Raw genomic sequence first — 17,836 nt, 5'->3', positions numbered from 1 at the left:
GGTGACAGTTGAGCTCTGTGGTGTCGAATCAGAATCTCTGTCATAGTAGTATTCAGAGCTAGAAGAGTCAACGTCAGGAAGAATTTCACAATTATGGAACCCATTGTGAATAGTAGCCGGTTTTATTCTGTCCCAATCAGCCAAAACCCATTTGCAAACTTCCACGTAAGTTGCACAGCGCTGTCGACCTGCCGGAGTGAATGTGTGTTCCCCATTTGACATCCAGTTGTCCCATTCCTCTAGGATGAAGCACTTGAACAGGTGGTTGACAGCCACATCAAGTGGTTGCAACTTGCAGGTTAGTCCACCTGGAATTATGGCAATATGGTCACCCACGGCATTTATATGTTTCTGAACTGAAGTTTCTTTGTGGGAGGCCAAGGAATCTAAAACCAGCAGAGATTTAGGATTAAAAAGCCCACCTTTTTGTGCATGAAAGCAGCTGTCTGTCCTTGTCTTCATAACATCTGTTCATCTAGCCCTTCTTGTTACAACTACACAAACGTCAGCCAGCAGTTTTTCTCTAGGCATCATTACCCTCTTAAAAATCACCATTGGTTTTAATTTATCACCATTTGCCATGCATGCCAACACTACAGTAAAACAGGTGCGTTCGTGACCGGTGGTTGCTACACAGGCTGTTTTCGATCCAGTTTCTGCAACAGACCAAGTAGCTGGTATATCAAATGACATGGGTACCTCATCCAGGTTAACAACGTTGCTTGGTTTCAAGCCCAGCTGGTGAACTTCTTTATGTACAAAAGTTTTACAATCCTCCATTTCTTTTCCCATTCGTTGGGAAGCCATTGGCCAGCAGATGTCCGTGCACGAACTGACAGACTGTTTCTTGGCATAAATTTGTGCACCCAATTCCCCGAGCCCCCTTAAAATCATAGATTTTCTTTTCTATAGCCATAAGTCGAGCCTTGAACTGTATGGCTACTGTTGACACCTCCCGTTTTTCCTCTCTCTGTGCATGAACCCACTTCAACAGGTTTTCTTCCAGATATGGCCACTTGGCTTTCTTTCCGCATCGCGCTCTTTTCCTAGGGCGTAATTTCTCAATCTCTTTCTTCCTTTCTCCACTCCTGAACGGACTTTTCTTTGACAGAGTATTTTCTCCCTGCCGCTCTGTTTCCATTGTCCTTTGCATATGTCATAACACACAATTTAAAATCAGCTGTGTAGGATTTGCACTTAGGCATATTTAAAAAGTTTTAAGTTTAAAATACTTTTTTAAAATTCAGTACAAGTTAAAACTACTAAAGGAATAAATGAATGGTAAAATGGTGTTGTTCAAAGGGGTTATATACCAGCAATAAGGGTTGTAGCATACTTACTGCTCAGCATCATCAGCTGCGGTTCATTAACACTTCATTACAGGTGCTGTTTATCTTCCGCGGGCTATACACGTATGCGGGTTATCTAAGACTTTTTTAACACAATCAGGAAAAACCGCAGGTTATGCACGGGTGCGGGTAATACACGTGAGCACGTTATATACGCTAATTTACAGTAATTGCTATAGTAATGTTGATAGCATTGGTAGTACAGGCTATCTGGTCTGAGAGACTATTTCTCCTTAAAATCAGGTTTGTGATTTTCAAAGCTGTCTAGGAGATTTAGATTAAAATGAATAGAAGATAGGTATCTAAATCCTCTAGGTGGCTTTGGAAATCTTATCCTAAATCTGTTGAGATTAAATTACTATTGATTAAAGTTTCAGACGGGTAGCTGAGTTAGTCTGTAACTAGAAAATCTTAAAAAAACAATTACACCCCTCAGGATCTCTCATTCCCTATACTTTCAACTCACCTAGCAATGTTGTCAATGTAACCAACCACACTCTTGGCCCAGCAGAGGAATCTGTCCTATCTTGAGGAGTTTCCTTCTGCCCCACTACTCCTACAAATATGATTCAGTTCTGTGGAGATCTGGAAGCCTATTTTCACTGCCTCCGTCTAAAGGAATAAGTCAATACTAGACTATTTGTTGTTTTTTAAAGTTTTTTTTATTAAAGTATAAATCAATATTATTATCTGGAGAGGGGATAGATCTTTTAATGTAGCTCTTTATGTGCATAGACTGAGAACCCCAGCTCAAATCCCACCATTTGCTGTTCAATTGTCAAATATAGTGATACACTTAAAAATAAAAATAAAAGTCTGGTAGCACTTTAAAGACTAACAAAATATGTAGATGGTTTCATGAGCTTTCGTGGGCACAACCCACTTGCCCATGACAGCTCATGTCTATTCACACTGTGGTCACAGGGCAAAATATCAGACTTGCTATCAAGGTTAATGATCTATGTATTATATATTTTTTCCTGTTGTAAAATATTGCAGTTGACTGAATGGTGTACCATGGAACATGCATCAGCTAATCCTTTTCACCTTTGCCAAACTAGAGTTTCTTGCCTCCCAATTAGTTTCTAAGTATAGTGCCTACTGCATCTGTGGTACTGGGATTGCCTACAATTTCTAATGGTACTTATTGTTCTAGAAGTACTGGCATTATAGGCAACTGTAATCACATTAATTCATTCCTTTTTTCCCCACTGTGATAATACAGTTATATATTTTACTGCCCATTTTACCCACTGCAGAAAGCATTAATGAGCATCTGTAAGCAGAAAGCTCTAATTCCATGTTGGGTTAAATACAGGGCGTACTGCAGGCTTTCTTGAATGCTACTGGCTACGTGACTTGGTTCAGCCAAAGTGCTGTAGAGTCCCTAGAGATTTGTGACAAGGACATTGCTCTCCTGCTAGCTGGAGTCAATGCAAGATGACATTTAGTCTTCATTTACTTGGCAATGAATTGTAGGATGGAAGCCGGAAAGATTTTAAGTTGCCCTGCTCAGTAGATAAGGAGAGACCAAGTACAATGAGGGAGCTGGGTTGAATGAGGGAGAGATTTATTTATGGGCATAAATAGTCTGCAATCTAAATATAGGAGCAAAATACCGCTGTCCCCTGCTACGAGCACTGTAGTGTAAGGGTAACAAGGAGGTGCAAGGAACTCCTTCTTCCATCTGCTCCATGCTACTGTCCAGAAGACAACTACAGTGTAGTGCGCAAAGGGCTGCGGTAAACACTAATTCTGCAGTAGCCCTCAGTATCACTGGCTGGTGTGAACCTTGCTAATTTGTGGGTGGAGGACTGTGCTGGGAAAGTACAAGCTACATCTTTCCTAAAGTTGTTTCCCTGACCACCGAAAGTATGCTTCCAGTAGTGGTAAAGAGGCCAGAACTGTCATAATCAAACATGGCATAGCCAAGCAGATGAGCAGCCAGGATAGTCACTGATAAGTGCAAATAGCAAACCTAGCCTGATTCATCCACACCAGTAAGCCTGTTGCGCTGCCCTTATTGGGTGCTGAAGTCGAGACCTGTAGTCCTGCTTTTCATGAGGAATATGCTATTCCCGACCGTGCATGGCCGAAGTTACACCACCAATTCTGCACTTGCTTCCCAATTATATTTTTATGCTTCTTTTGCCAGAGTTTATGCTCCTTTCTATTTTCCTCAATAAGATTTAACTCCCACTTTTCAAATTATAACTTTTTGCCTCTCACTGCTTCTTTTACCTTTTTATTTAGCCATGCTAGCATTTTTTGGTTCTCTTTTTATGTTTTTTTTTAATTTGCAGTATACATTTAAGCTGAGCCTCTATTCATGATGTCTTTAAAATGATTCCATGCAGCTTGCGGAGATTTCAATTTGTCACTGTATCCTTTAATTTCTGTTTAACTAACCTCCTCATTTTTGTGTTGTTCCCCTTTCTGAAATTAAATGCTACAGTGTTGGGCTGCTATGCTGTTTTTCCTGCCACAGGGATGTTAAATTTAATTTTATCATGGTCGCTATTACCAAGAGGTCCAAATATATTCACCTCTTGGACCAGAATCTATGCTCCATTTAGTACTAAACCAAGAATTCCCTCTCTTTTTGTGGTTTCAAAGACTAGTTGCTCTAAGAAACACTCATTTAAGGTGTCAAGAAACTTTATATTTGCATATATGTGTACCTAGGCAATATCGGGATAGTTGAAACCCCCCCATTATTATTGAGGTTTTTATTTTAATAGCCTCTTTAATCCCCACTGTGATTGACTCTGGCCATTAGGCTTTACTGCCCTGTACGTAAGGATGGAACGGTGGGGATGTAATTACTTTGCTTCATCCTAAGAGGGGATGGGGTAGACTTGTTCTGCAATGTTATCTAATGATTTGCATTTATTCATTATGGCCCATACCCGGTTCTGGGTATTACATCCACTGAAATCAAGGTATATATTAGAATCGAGTTGTACATTTACATCAGCTTTCCATAAGTGCATAATGAAGGATAGCCACTTCAGTGGTAATTGTTCCCAGGTATAAATTAAAGCAAAATTTGGCCCCAATACGTTTTACTTAATATGTAATATATTGCAAATAAAAACATTTCATACTAACATATTTTTCCTTTATTGCCAGTTCTGAAAATCTGAAGCTGCAATTCTGGACATTACAAAAAAGTAAAAAGAAAGTCCCGACCATTCACACTCCACCATTATTTGTGAAGCTACCATGAGAGCTCAGAGCCCCATTTTACTAAGATCTTTTCACTCACATATAATGAAAAGACTGATCCGCTCCCAACATATTCATAAATGATCTGGAGACAGGGTGAGGTGACAAAGTTTGCAGATGATACTAAACTGCTCAAGGTAGATAAGACCAAAGCAGACTGTGAAGAACTTCAAAAAGATCTCACCAAAGTAAGTTGACTAGGCAACAAAATGGCAAATGAAATTTAATGTGGATAGATGTAAAGTAATGCACATTGGAAAAAATAACCTCAAGTATACATATAATATGATGGGGGCTAATTTAGTTACAACTAATTAGGAAAGAGATCTTGGAGTCATCGTGAATAGTTCTCTGAAGACGTCCACGCAGTGTGCAGCGGCAGTCAAAAAATCAAACAGGATGTTAGGAATCATTAAAAAAGGGATAAAGAATAAGACAGAGAATAACTTATTGCCCTTATATACTGCCTATAGATGTGGTCTCCTCATCTCAAAAAAGATATACTGGCATTGGAAAAGGTTCAGAGAAGGGCAACTAAAATGATTAGGGGTTTGGAATGAGTCCCATATGGGGAGAGATTAGAGACTGGGACTTTTCATCTTGGAAAAGAGGAGACTAAGGGGGGATATGGTAGAGGTATATAAAATCATGAGTGGTATGGAGAAAGTGAATAAGGAAAAGTTATTTATTTGTTCCCATAATATAAGAACTAGGGGCCACCAAATGAAACTAATGGGCAGCAGGTTTAAAACAAATAAAAGGAAGTTCTTCTTCACACAGCGCATAGTCAATCTGTGGAACTCTTTGCCTAAGGAGGTTGTGAAGGCTAGGACTATAACAGGGTTTAAAAGAGAGCTAGATACATTCATGGAGGTTAAGTCCATAAATGGCTATTAGCCAGTATGGGTAAGGCATGGTGGGTGTCCCTAGCCTCTGTTTGTCAGAGGATAGAGATGGATGGCAGGAGAGAGATTGCTTGATCATTACCTGTTCGATTCACTCCCTCTGGGACACCTGGCATTGGCCACTGTCGGCAGACAGGATACTGGGCTGGATGGACCTTTGGTCTGACACAGTATGGCCGTTCTTATGTTCTTATTCTTATGTTCTTAAAGAGTTTGTAATCTCCGAAAACCTCACAATTTGAAAGACATTTTTAAAGGTATTAAGGAAAACAGTTAAATCTTTGAGCAGAATTAATTATTAAATGAGTGTCTTGATGAGAATGTGGAACTATAAAAATTACCTGTTGTGATGTTTTGTGTTGCTTGAGTGCGTCCAGTCTGTAGGCAGCAATTACACTAAAAACAATTCTTAGGGAGATTCAGGCAGAAATGACTTAATTGAATAATATGCACAGCTTCTTTAAAAAATAACTCAATAAAAGTTTATAAGTGTTTTTCCAAGACCTACGGCCACATCTACACTACACTACCGGCAGCTCAGCTTAAGGTATATGTATAATATGTAGCTGTAGTTGGCTTACCAGAAGCCGAGCTTGGAGGCATCCGCATAGCTGGAGGCCAACAGGAGCAAATGCTCCCTTTGGCCTCCTTTACTCCTAGCAAGAGCAGGAGTACTGGACGCCACTGGGGGTGCCCTCTGAGCCTACATCTAAACTACAATGTTTTATCGGAAAAAGGTACACAAATCGCTCTCTGCAATTTGCATATCCTTTTTCAATAGTTTTGTTGGAAGACGCTTTTTTGAAATTTGGCCCATCTACACTGCGCCAAATTTCTGAAAAACCTTCTCTTTCAGAAGAGCCCTTCTTCCTCATGGAGGAAGACAGGGCTTCTGAAATAGCATGACTGCTCTTCCAAGAAAAATGGTAGAGCAGACATGTTCCCTGGATGCGGCCGAGTGTAGACTAAGTTCGAATTAGTGAGTCTTTATTAGACTTGCTAAATCAAATTCTGGAAGGTCTGTTGAGGCAGTATTAATCTTCCATGGAGTGAAGACATTCCCTAAGGGCTTAGATGAGAATTATTATCCTCTCTATAACAGTGACATCTAACAATGTTATACCAACAGTCACTGATCCTGCAAACAATTTCAAATGTGTAACTTTACACACATGAATAGAGCTGTAGAGTTTAAGGTCAGATAATCTATGACTTCTTGTGTATGAAAGTTCACCAAATAACATCCTGCCTTCCCCACACTTAGTACAACAACCAGAAATAGATCAAAAGTATTACAGCCCTTTAAAGACTGGTCTACACTACTGCTTAAGTTGATGAAATTTATGTCTCTCAGGGATATGAAAAAACCCACACCCCAGCAAGTTATACTGACTTAAGTGCTGACCACACTGAGGCTATGTCTATGGGAGATGCTCTCCCGCCAACATAGCTTCTCCCTTTCTTGGAGGTAGAGTAATTATGCTAACTGAGAATGTTCACCTATTGACACGGTGTGTGTGTCTTCACCAGGCTTACTGATGTTGCTCCGTAGTGTAGACTTGCCCTAAGATGTTGTGTGTCACAGGCAGATCATTGGTTTTATGGTAAGGAGTAAGAGGCAGCATATACACAAAAGTTATACTCTAGTTCATCAAATCTTTAAGTAGCTTTTTAAAGCAGATTTACCCAACATTTCACTGTGACAGGTTCCCCCTGAGGTGGTGTCTGGAACTGGGTACCACTGAGCCTTCTGACCCACCAGCCTGGGCTCTCTTTGACATGGTACTGCTGTGACAAGCTGCAAAGCCCCCCAGCCTGCACTTGCACCAGCATTTATACCTAGCTGCAATTCATGCAGACTCTCAGTCCAGCCTGTGCACTGGAAGGCTACTGCTAGGGTAATTCCCACCTCCCCAGGCACACACTGTCTCTGGAGTATATTCCCCAAATTATACCATTTTGTGCCACAGAGGGAATTGTACAGCATACACTCATCAGTTTGCTCCCTCCCTCAATGGAGAGAGGAATATGCAACAGCCTTTTGTCCCAATGTTAATCTTCCCACACATTTCAGGGGTTTAGATAAAGCAAAAACAAGTTTATTAACTACAAAAATGGATTTTAAATTATTATAAATTATCTCAAAGCAGATTAATTAGCAATAAAACAAAAATGCAAACTAACCTTAACATACTAAATAAAAAGATTCTGAATAGCAGATTCTAACCCTAAGATATGATACAATCAGGCTGCAGATTCTTAAGGGGCAAGCTGCACTTGCTTACAGCATGGACTCCCCAGCTGTTTTATTCACGGGCTAGATATCCCTTTAAATTGGGTCATGCTCTTCCCCAGTTCAGTCTTTGTTCCTCCGGTATTTTCAGGAGTTTTCTTGGGTGGGGAGTGAAGAATCATAGAATCATAGAATCCTAGGGCTGGAAGAGACTTCAGGAGGTCATTGAGTCCAGCCCCCTGCCCAAGGCAGGACCAACCCTAACTAAATCATTCCAGCCAGGGCTGTTAGCTGGGACTTAAAAACCTCTAGGGATTCTACCACCTCCCTCAGTAACCCATTCCTGTACTTCATCATCCTTCAAGCAAAGTACTTTTTCCTACTATCCAACCTGGACCTCCCCCACTGCAACTTGAGACCATTGCTCCTCGTTCTGTCATCTGTCACTTCTGTGAACAGCCTTTCTCCAGCCTCTTTGGAACCTCCCTTCAGGAAGTTGAAGGCTGCTGTCAAATCCCCCCTCACTCTTCTCTTCTGCAGATTAATAAGCCCAAATCCCTCAGCCTCTCCTCGTAGGTCATGTGCTCCAGCCCCCTAATCATTTTGGTTGCCCTCTGCTGGATCCTCTCCAATGTGTCCACATCCTTTCTGTGGTAGGGAGCCCAGAATTGGACCCAGTACTTCAGATGTAGCCTCACCAGTGCCGAACAAAGGAGAATAATCACTTCTCTAGCTCTGCTGGCAATGCTCCTTCTAATGCACCCTAATATGCCATTAGCCTTCTTGGCTACAAGGGCACACTGTTGACTCATATCCAGCTTCTCATCCACTGTACCCCCCAGGTCCTTTTCTGCTGAACTTCCAATTGGTTCCCAGCCTGTAACAATAGTTGGGATTCTTCTGTTCCAAGTGCAGAACTCTGCACTTGTCCTTGTTGAACCTCAGGTGATGTCACTCCTCGCCTTATATAGCTTTGCGAGAACCCTTTGTTCCAAAGCTTGGTCTCCAGAACAGGTTGAGGGAAAATACCGGCATCCTAAGACAGAGCCCAAAGACATATGGTTTCTTCACAATTTCCTGTAGAGTCATATCAGCCATTACTCACAGGCTGTCCATAGCATTCTCTATAAGGCTCCCCAGGTGGGAGACAAGCTTCTCCTATTGTTTTTCTCCTAATGATCCATTGCCATGAAGAGGTTCTTCCCCGAAGTTTCTTGTCTCGTGGGTGTTATCCAGGTGTAACTACATTTGGAGCAAAGATACAGACTCAATATTCATAACTTTAAATACAAAAACTATATGTGCATATACAGGGCTCGATAATTAGTGTAATCTACTTGCCCATGGCGAGTAGATTACAAGCCGGCACAGCCGCGCAGCGCAGTAATAATCATATTCAGCAAATCATAACTTTTCCAATGACACATCACATGGCTTATCTTGCATAAAATACATCTTAATAATGCCATACTCATTTCATAGTAATATCACTATGAGGAATATGGTGTGCAGTGTCACACCTAGGGTACGTCTAGACTACAGGCTTTTGTTGACAGAGGCTTTGTCGACAGATACTGTCGACAAAGCCTCTGTCGAAAAAGAGCGTCTAGACTACAGCCAGTTCTGTCAACAAAGCAAGCCACTTTTTCGACAGAGATTCTAGACTCTCTCTTATTAAAATCACAATGTGGATGCAATAGTGCCTTTTGTCAACAGAACTCTGTCAACAAAAGGCGTTATTCTTCATAGAATGAGGTTTACTGCCATCGACAAAACTGCCGCGTTCTGTAGACTTACTGTTGACTAAACGTGGCGGTAGCATAGACACAGGTATAGTTTTTGTCGACAAAAGTCCACTTTTGTTGACAAAACCCTGTAGTCTAGACACACCGTTACTGTTTACCATCTGTTTCGGTTATGTGCCTGAACAGTGAGCCATGATTAAGGTCTGTGTAGTAACACTCTGCTTCAGCTGAAGTCCATGGGAAGTTTTCCTTTCACATTGTTATCCTTTCCAAACCTCAATTAAGCCAAAAAACAAACAAAAACAAAACAAAAAAGGTATTTTCCTCATTTTGTGGACGGGAAAACTAAGACAATGAGAAATTAGACACATAGGGTACGTCTAAACTACATGGCTCCATCGACGGAGCCATGTAGATTTGTTTGTTCGGCAAAGGGAAATGAAGCCGCGATTTAAATAATTGCGGCTTCATTTAAATTTAAATGGCTGCCCCGCTCTGCCAATCAGCTGTTTGTCAGCAGATCAGGGCAGTCTGGATGCTCCCCTGCCGACATGAAAGCCCTTTATTGACCTCCCTGGTAAACCTCATCCTACGAGGCATAACGGGGAGGTCGATAAAGGGCTTTCAGGTCGGTGCAGGAGCGTCCAGATTAGCGCGCTGAGCCAACAAACAGCTGATCAGCTGTTTGTCAGCTCAGCGCGGCAGCCATTTAAATTTAAATGAAGCTGCAATTATTTAAATCGCGGCTTCATTTCCCTTTGCTGATCAGCCTAATCTACATGGCTCCATCGATGGAGCCATGTAGTTTAGACACACCCACAGTGATTCATTGGCACCAGAGTCAAGAATAAAACGTAGTAATCCTGACATGCAGCCCTCATCTCTGAGCATACATTCTTGTCTTATTTGTTGTCTCTACTGTGGAGTTAATATATAAGAAACTTGAATTTTGTGGTAAACTTTTGACTCGGACTCTTGCCACATGGGTGTCACACCCACTGGTGTTTGGTTTGTTTAGACTTAATAACTCTTAGTCACATTGCATGGGTTAGGGAGGTACTGTAACTTTATATAGATTGGCAAAGTGTCTCAATCCTACAAAGAAGTGGACTGTAATCCTTCCAGCGCACATGGTGGTCTGTTGGGTTATCCCTTAGTACTGTTGGACTATGGGTCTCTGCCCACAGAATTTATTGCAGTGGAAGATATGACTGTACTTGGCCAAGTTAATGTAATAATTTCCTATTTCCTCAAGTAGTTGACTACTGAGGGATTTACTTTTGATGTGAAATTACTGTTCTGACTTTTTTTTCCCTTCCTTTGATTAAGCTTGGGGGAAAAATCACATCATGGTTTTACTGTGTGTATTTAGAACTATTTAGCAAGAAAATTGTGGGTTATGTAAGAGCAGCAGTATTTCCAAATGGTGTCTGTGAACTATCAAAGCCAAATATGATGAAATTACATCCTCCGCCCTACATTAGAAGACTTTTACTACATTATTTTGTTTTGACTTCCAGCATCAGGAGACTTCATCCTAACAACCACCCTTTCATATCTACATTGTTAAGTGAAGTGTAGTTGTAGCTGTAGCTGTAGCTGTAGCTGTGTCGTTCCCAGGATATTAGAGAAAGAAGGTGGGTCCAATAAAAATATATTACCTCACCTACCTTGTCTTGCGACATTGCAACCAAAGTGGTCATTGTTTGCAGGAAGTGTAGAGATTTGTTGGAGCTGCCTCTGCTTTATGCGCACATGCTTCAAAAGAAAATAATTCTGGATTTTACCTTTGATATTTTTATTTCTGACAAAGCAGGAAGGGAAAATCTCCTATTGTACACTTAATCTGAATGGCTCAAGGGAAGACAGGATCTCTCTTTTGACTACCAGTCTGTGTAAATAATGTCAGAAATATTACCTGGACATTTATAGCTCTGTTATGTATATTATTGTAACACCTCCAGGTCCCATTGTGCTACATACTATGCAAACACATCATACGAGAGAGTGCCTGCTCTGAAGAGCTCACAATCTAAATAGGCAAAAAAGACAAAAGGCGAGGTGGAAAAAAGCATTATTGTCTCCCTATTACAGATGGGGAACAGAAGCACAGAAAGAAGAAATGACTTGCCCAGGCCACAGAGGATGTCTGTGGAAGGGCCAGGAATTACACATTGGTCTCCTGTGTCTCACTCCTGTTTTTAATTCCAAGACCATCTTAGGACCAGGGAAGAATTTTTTTGAGAATGTTATTATGTCATTTTTTTTGGTGGTTGGGGAAAGGAAACATAAGCAAAACAATGTGAATTATAATTGCTTTCAGGGCAAGCTTGAATTCTGTGGACTGGGACCTCTCTTCCAAACCTCCAGCAACAGTTCGGCAGTTTTCAAAAGTTCTCCTCAAGAGTTCAAGAAAATGAGAATGATAAAAAGACTAGATTCTCAGAAAGAACATGCAGCTTCTGTGTGGTAGCTACCTTTTATGCTGTGGTATTATTCACAGAGACATGCCCTCAGGAAGGAAGTCTATACACCGCTGCTGGGCTGGCAGCTGCAGAGACTACTTGGATCAGTTAGCATTCCCATTGAAACTTACATAGGATACCCATGTGCAATGCAGAGGCTCCCTTCCCTGTCTTTCTGTGCATACAGGGGATATGAGTGAGGATGGAGTCAGAAAAATAGCATCATCCTCCACCTCTCCCTGGCTCAGGGAGGCGGACAGGCTGGCTGATTCAAGCAACCACAGATTCACCAACTCTTCCCCAGGCCCTTCTGCAGCTTATCTGCACCACTTTGAAGTCCTCTTCCATCTCAGTCTATGGGATGCATTTCCATTGTGTGTATGGGATGAGAAGCTTTTCTCTATCTGCCTTGAAGCAAAATCACAGTCTGCCTTCAGGGCCCCTATTACAACCCGATGATGTGGTGGGGCAGAACATACTCCTTAGTAACTCATTCATAAATTATCTGTGTGCAAATGAACCAATGTGTAAGCAGGGTCTGTATGAACTCTACCCTGGCTGCTAGTTGGGGATAGGGAGAGACTTCAAGAACAAACTGTATTTATATGAACACACTCTGGCTATGTCTAGACTGCAAGCCTCTTTCAAAAGAGGCTCTTTCGAAAGATACTTTCGAAAGAGCCTCTTTCGAAAGAGAGCGTCTAGACTGCACGCGGAACTTTCGAAAGAGCAAGCCGCTTTTTTGAAAGAAAGCACCCAGTGAGTCTGGATGCTCTCTTTCGAAGAAGCCCTATTTACATTCAAGAATGCCTTCTTTCGAAAGAAGCACTTTCAAAAGAAGGCGTTCTTCCTCGTGCAATGAGGTTTACCGCTGTCGAAAGAAAAGCCGCGTTCTTTCGATTTAATTTCGAAAGAACGCGGCTGCAGTCTAGACGCAGGTGAAGTTTTTTCGGAAAAAGGCTACTTTTCCCGAAAAAAACCCTGAGTCTGGACACAGCCTCTGTGTAGATATCTAGCAGACAGAAGCTAGGTAACTCCAAGGGATAACTGACTCATGTTGGGTTACAAATCATTTAGGACCAAATGCAGGATTAGTGAAATATTGTTGTTAGTGTTGCTGTATGAGTAAAGGGGAGCAGAACTGTGCATAAACTGTCCCAAATGAGGGAGTTACCCTCAGTTGAAAGGACCTCACACATAGCTTAGTATCCACACAAATTAACTCAGGTACTAGATGGGCTAAAAGCCATTCACTAAACCCCCAGCACTAAAAACAAAGAGGGAATGCCTACAGTGTGGATTCGATGTAGTTTGCAGGCTTTCCTGCATTGCCATTTTCCATTCTATGCCTTGTTTAATGATAGGCTTTAATAAGGAATGACAGAGCCTCCCAAGGAAGCTGTAGAGATCAGCAAATAGAGATGCAGGGATGAGTGGCCCCTAGTACACAATGTGTGTATGGGGAGGAGTGTGGAGAAGATAAGAAGAGTAGTAATCAGCACTGACAGACAGCGGAGATATTTCACAGGAAATAACAGATGGCTTCCAGTCATGTTCATCTTGCAGAGAACAGTGCCCACATGTCATGGAAATTGAATGTTCCAAACTAATTTGTCTTGGTGCCTTGGTACATCTCAGAGGGAGGACAAAACACAAATTGAAAACATCTAGGGTCACAGTAACACTTTAATATCTGTAAATTCTTGACTTTGAAGTGCAACATCCAGAAAAGGAGGTTATCTATAAAACCAACAGAAGAGATTTCATCCAGCCTTTCTTCATGGTTGAGCTTATACCAGCATAATCCATGGCAAAGAGTCTCCATTTTTGTAATGTCCACACACACACACACACACACACACACAGAGTCAAGGGACCATAGCACAGGAATAGCCCTTAAGGAGGCAGAGCCAAGGGACCATAGCACAGGAATAGCCCTTAAGGAGGCAGCAGCCATTTTCTGCATAAGATGGAACCTTCTGCTTTGCTTCCCTGTTCTTCAGCTCCTTCCTCCTGCTCTAACACCCAGCAGGGGTGAATTAATCCTTGGTGGTTGTGACTCTTTCCAAACTATAAGCTGCTATGTTACCTCTGCAAGAGAGAGCTTTCCTGGAGCTTAAACTGTGTGACAGCTCACTGCCACGCCCATTCGCCGACCTTCCCAGCAGCCTCCTCAAGACTCTTCTTATCTCAATCTCACCTTGCAGGTATTGTCCAAAGAACCCAAGCTCCTGAATTCCCCAAGGTGTCTTTCTGCAGTGCCCAGGCCCTCTCACTGAATACTCCCAGAAATGAATCAAGTCGTCTGTCTCCAAAGAGACAAAATACGCATCAGCCTGTTGGTTCAACTCAGGACGCACATCTTCTGTTCTTATAACAGCACTGGGATGGTTTCTAGTAGCGCTAACAATGAGTTTATTAATACAGATTCAAGTGATAAGCAAGAGAAAAAGACCAGGGTGGTTACAACAAAGCCAAACCAACACTCTATCTAGCTCCTAAAACAGTTTTGCATTTACACTAAGCAGGTGGGCCGCAGGCTTGGGACTCACCCCCTTTTGCAGTAGAGAGCCTGTACTGGCACTTCAGCCCTGGGCCTCTCCACCCCCAACAAGGTTGGAGCATCAGCACTGGCTTCTCACTGGGGGTGGAGGAGTGAGCCTTATGGACCAGATCTGGCTTGCAGGGGGAGGATGTAGCTCCACATCCTGCTGCTCCCCCTTTCCCTAGCTGCTCACCTGGAGGCTTTCCCTGCTGCTCCCATTGGCAAAAATCATGGCCAATGGGAGTAGTGCGGAGTGATACCTGAAGTGGCTGGAAGCATGGAGGCAGATAAGTGCCCCCCCCCATCCTCTTCATGCCCAGACCCCCACCCCATCCTCCTAAAAAACCCCTCACCTGCCAAAACCCCGCATCCCCACCTTGCTTTGCACCCTCCCTCCCACCCAGACTCCCCACCACCAGCCTACTCCTGCACCCTACTTCCTTGCCAGATCCCCACAATCTCACTCCTCCTACACCCATTTTGTCATCATGGCTGGTGGTCCACAGAAGGATCTGAATTGAGCGGGGTTGGCCACAGGCCAAAAAGCTTGAGAATCACTGCTCTATTTACATTGGAGACTCAGGCAAAACAACATCCCTTTGTATAGGACAATCTTATTTCTCAAGTCTGCCACCAAAACCTATTTTAGAAACCTATTACAGGATATCTAAGTAATCCTTTACACACCATCCATCCATCACACAATGATGTTCGTGACCAGCATGTGTCCAGTTTTTATATGATACTTACTTGTTATCACTTTTATAGTACAATAGTATTGTATACAATCAGTTGATTCCAATGATTATTCTTTGGGGTTCAGGCACTCTGCTTTCCCCACGAATGTCTCAACCCTGACTGTCACTTTAGTGAAATAATCTGGGCTCAAATTACCCCAACACCACCTGTTCAGCGCTGATATACTGCATCCAGGGGTCCTCTACTTTGAGCGATATGGTTACTCAATGTCCTGAATCAAGCCCTATGTGGATAGTAAAAGATGTGCTTAATAAATTGATCACATTGCATGGGGGTAGCCGATTTTCAGTCCAAAGAACTGTAGTCTGTTCTTTCGCCTGTGTCATGACTCAATACAATTCTGATCAGGAGCCTCTTGACAATGGCAGGGTTTGGTGATTTTTAAAAATAACCAAGAAACTATAGAATAAAAAGGGTAAAATGTTGTTTCCTAGCATGTTAAAAATGGGATTAGTCAAAATCTCCGTCTTTCTTCAAAAGACTTGACATCTAGATTCACTTGGGTCACCTGACACCGGTGAAAAATGTGTCACAGCCCAGCCCAGATGACAATATCAGCAGAGGAAAAGTCTGGGATTATTTGTGCACCTATTGATTGGCTCCCTGGAAGGCTGCACAGCTGGTCACAAGTTTAATAGTCCTGTTTTTTTTGCAGAGCAAGGTCCATAGATGCAAAAACAGGAAAAAAAACCCAACAACTTTCCCCACTGTCAGCTGATGACTTCTGGTAAGCATCAGTCATTCCTCTTCTACTGTCTGCTCAGCATGATGCTTAGAGCCAGATTTTCAAACCTTCCTCATGATGAGGTGCCTACCTCATGACTTATCCCTTGATTTAACTGGAGCTACTCACAAAGTAAAGTATTACTCGGCACAAGAAAGGGTGGCAGAATCCAAGGGAAAATCTGAACATGCTGATTAACAATCATTATTATCTCAGTCTATTGGCTATGCTGATTGGGGTCTTATTAATTGCCTGATTGATCACTGGCTAGCTGGCCAGCTCTTAATGATTCTTTTTTCTCAACTGAGTTATTTGCCACCACATTTAATCGTCTTGCCTAATTGCTTGATATATTGCTTGTCTGGCTCTCATTTTATTGATTCATTGGTTATGAAATGCTTTAGTAATCCACCATCTTCCTCCCTTGTTTCCACAGTCACTGACATGTATTCTAAGCATGGACTCCATTTATCCACCCCTATAGATCACCTCTCTCTTTAACAATCCATATCCCTCTTCCCCATTTTCCTCTCCCCTTTCTCCCACAGTATGATTCCTGCTAGTCCCTCCCTATCCTTCCCTCCTCACTCCCCTATGCCTCCTCTCCCTCTTCATAGTCTTTCTCCTGTTCTGCCTCTGCACCAGCCATCATGCTACCTAACCTGCCTCACACTCTCCTGTATCCTTCCAGTGATACCTGCATCCCAGGTGTCCTTGCTGTCAAACCACACCTTCATCCTCTCCTCCCCCCATCTCCTCACTCTGAATCACATGCTCCAACTGTAAGAAGATCCCTGCTAGTGATGGCATCTTCATTTCTTTCTTCTGTGATTCTCTTCCTCCTCTCACAATTCTGCCAAATCTCGCTCCCGCAGGCTTAATTTCCCCCATCTGTAAAATAACCAGCATGCAAATAATTAACACTGCTATTTTAAAGCATCAGCAGCAGGTGTTCGTTAGCATCTACATGAGATGAATGGGATGGTTAGGGATTCCTCAGGGTTATTGTTTCAGGCGGTTTGCAGATTTAGGTAGGCATCAATACTTTGATTGCATTTGATTCACATTTGGAAAGTTTATTCACTCCATGAGGGCTAGATACTCATTCCTTTAAATTCTGCTTGTTCAGAATATGTCAGGCTAGAGCTGGTCTGTGGACTAGATGTTCTCTACCTTTTCTGCATGCTCTATTTATTTTTCCATTAGACATTTTCCTTTTTGCCTCCTGTGTTCTTTTCTCCACATTCCCTGCCAAATGCAATGCAAACCCAATGATGTTCAATTCTGACGTAAGCTTTTCAACACCCTGGATTTAAATGGGTTCTAAATTTGGCAAAACAAATGGACTCATCCCTGAGTAAAATGCACCAGAGGCAAGTGCATGTGTAAGACTGTAAATCCACTCTGGGATTTTAGTTACAGTAACAAACCATTAGAGATTTCCTCTCACAGTTTATACTCGGCAGAAAACAAGCCCATGGGTGACGCGATAGTTACCATAGCAGCTGCCACAAGAAGATTTCATTAACTGTTCGCAGCATGGCCTTACAGAGAATTATCAGGCTGTGAGTGAAATTTTGCACCTTTAAAAATGTCTCTAGGGGCAAATATGTTGTCATATATGGTATGGTAGAACAAGGGAATACAATGTGTTGTAATGAAATGTTGCTGCATTGTTAGCCTCAAGTTGCCATGTCAATGGCAATTTTGAAAGATTCTGCACACTTCTTCCTTTCTGCAGCTAGGCAGGTTTTGTTCATTTTGTATGAAAGGCAGCAAGGAGTTGGTGGTCTTGGCCCAGTGCCTAATAGCTCGTGTTCTATCCATCCTTACATCCCACTGCAACTGAATTCTTGGTTGGCAGCCTCAGGAGAGAGGCTGAC

At 42.3% G+C, this 17,836-nt stretch overlaps 1 long non-coding RNA gene across 7 annotated transcripts in view; it reads left to right on the top strand.

Annotated features, from left to right (window-relative positions):
* LOC142826481 (uncharacterized) overlaps window positions 1–17,836 on the top strand; it is a 124,294-nt gene that overhangs the window by 67,458 nt on the left and 39,000 nt on the right. For 2 of the 7 annotated variants that reach the window (XR_012900641.1, XR_012900640.1), the window contains 2 exons: window positions 4,482–4,765; window positions 15,885–15,956. The exons of 3 other annotated variants lie outside the window; for them this stretch is intronic. This is a non-coding gene — a long non-coding RNA (uncharacterized LOC142826481). The remainder of the gene's footprint in view (window positions 1–4,481; window positions 4,766–15,884; window positions 15,957–17,836) is intronic. 2 more of the 7 variants (XR_012900643.1, XR_012900642.1) reach the window with 2 other exon arrangements.

Source organism: Pelodiscus sinensis, chromosome 1 (genome assembly GCF_049634645.1).
Source record: "Pelodiscus sinensis isolate JC-2024 chromosome 1, ASM4963464v1, whole genome shotgun sequence".
In the NCBI taxonomy this organism is placed as follows: domain Eukaryota; kingdom Metazoa; phylum Chordata; order Testudines; family Trionychidae; genus Pelodiscus; species Pelodiscus sinensis.
This window is presented reverse-complemented; position numbering and strand designations above follow the sequence as displayed.